Source organism: Cervus elaphus, chromosome 28 (genome assembly GCF_910594005.1).
Source record: "Cervus elaphus chromosome 28, mCerEla1.1, whole genome shotgun sequence".
In the NCBI taxonomy this organism is placed as follows: domain Eukaryota; kingdom Metazoa; phylum Chordata; class Mammalia; order Artiodactyla; family Cervidae; genus Cervus; species Cervus elaphus.
In genome coordinates, this window is record NC_057842.1 from 63,943,777 (window position 1) to 63,945,627 (window position 1,851).

A 1,851-nucleotide genomic window follows, 5' to 3' on the forward strand; every position below is an offset into this window, starting at 1 on the left:
CAGGGATTGCATCCCTGCCCCTACATTGCAAGGCAGATTCTCACCCACTGAACCACTGCAGAAGTCCCTCCAGAATTCTTATGCTGAAACCTAATGTCCAATGAAATGGTACAATATTAAGAGATGGGTACTTTGAAAGGGGGTTAAGTCACGAGGACAGAGTCTTCACAAATGGGATTAGTGCCCCTAAAAAAGAGGTCCAAAGGAGCTCCCCTTGCTCCTTCTAACATGTGAGGACATAGTGGAAAGATGCTGCTACAAACCAGGATGTGGGCTCTCTCGAGACACTGAATCTGTTAACATGTTATTCTTGGGCTTCCCAGCCTCCAGAACAGTAATATATAAGTGTTTTGTTGTTTATAAGCCACGCAGTCTCTGGTGTTTTGTTGTAGCAGCCTAAACAGACTAAAAGTCCCACATTTCTATCTTTCTGCTGCTTGACCTTGGTATACGCTTTCACCCTCAACGTTATCTCATGGCCTTAGATGCTTCCTGTAGCCCAGGTCACTGTGTCCACATTCCAGGCAGTAGGAAGAAGGACAAGAAAGACTGAAGGATGAAAAGGTGTGCACTCTGCATTTTAAGATGTCTTTCCCAAAATCCTTCCCAAAAATCTCCACTTAAATCTCACTGGCTAGAACATAATCACATGGCCACACTCAGATTCAAAGGAAAGGAGGAAGGCAACTTACCGCTCCAAATAAATTCAGAATTCTATTACTAAGGAAGAAGATAAAGGAAGAAGAAGAAATAGATATTGGAAGAAAAATAACTATTTTTGCACATCCTACCGCAGGGATTCCCCACCTTCTAGGGCTTTCTCCTCACCCCCTTCTTTTAAACATATAGAAAAATTGAAAGGATAATTCAATGAATAACCTTATATGCACCAAATACAGTCCATAATTGTTAATAATATATTGTGCGTGCATGTTTGTGAGTGAAAGGGGAAGAGAGAATATGGAAAAAAAAAACATACACATATGTCAGTGTGTGTACACACGTACATATATATCTCACATGCACATTGCTGAACCATTGAAACAAAGCAAACATGAAATATACATGTGTGAATATTTGTCCAAACCATACGAAATTGAGGTGCAGACATCATGAACCTTTGCCTTTTAATATTTCAATATGTATATTCTAAGAATTAGGAGACTCTCCTCTATAAATAATAGCATTAACAAATTTAATTACAATACTCTAATACCATATAATGTTCTGCCAAAATTCAAATTTCTTAGTTGTCAAAAAAATGTCCTTTGATGTTTTTCAACAGGAATTTATCAAGTTTCACTCACTTTATTTGGTTGTTATGTCTTAAGTCAATTTTAACTCATGAGGGTTTTCTAGTGACCATGAAAGTATAAATTACACCTGATGTCTGATGTCTGTGTTCAGAGCATGTAGTGTGTTTGTAAGTTCTATACATGATGTATATCATAGTTCATGAATTTTGAATTTAATGAAACCGTTTCCAAATAAGTTGCTTTCCAATGTGTCTTTATTAAAAGGTTATCTTTTATTTTCTATTCTTATAAGTAAATAACTCCCAGATATAAACTTTTTCCTTCCATTTCAAAACTGTCATTGTATAATCATTTCACAAAGTTGACAAGGCCTAATTATCTGCACAATGTGAGTTGGGAAAATTCTATGACCAACTATTAAATAACATTTCTGAGCTAAAGCCTCCTGATCCATGGTCTTGGAATGCAATGACATTGAAAGACAGTACCTACACTTCAGTTTCCTCCATACACCTGAAATGAACCATTCCAGACATCACAGGAAAGTTCCAGCGTGACAAGAGCAAAGTAAAATGTACATCTAGGAAGCCCCACA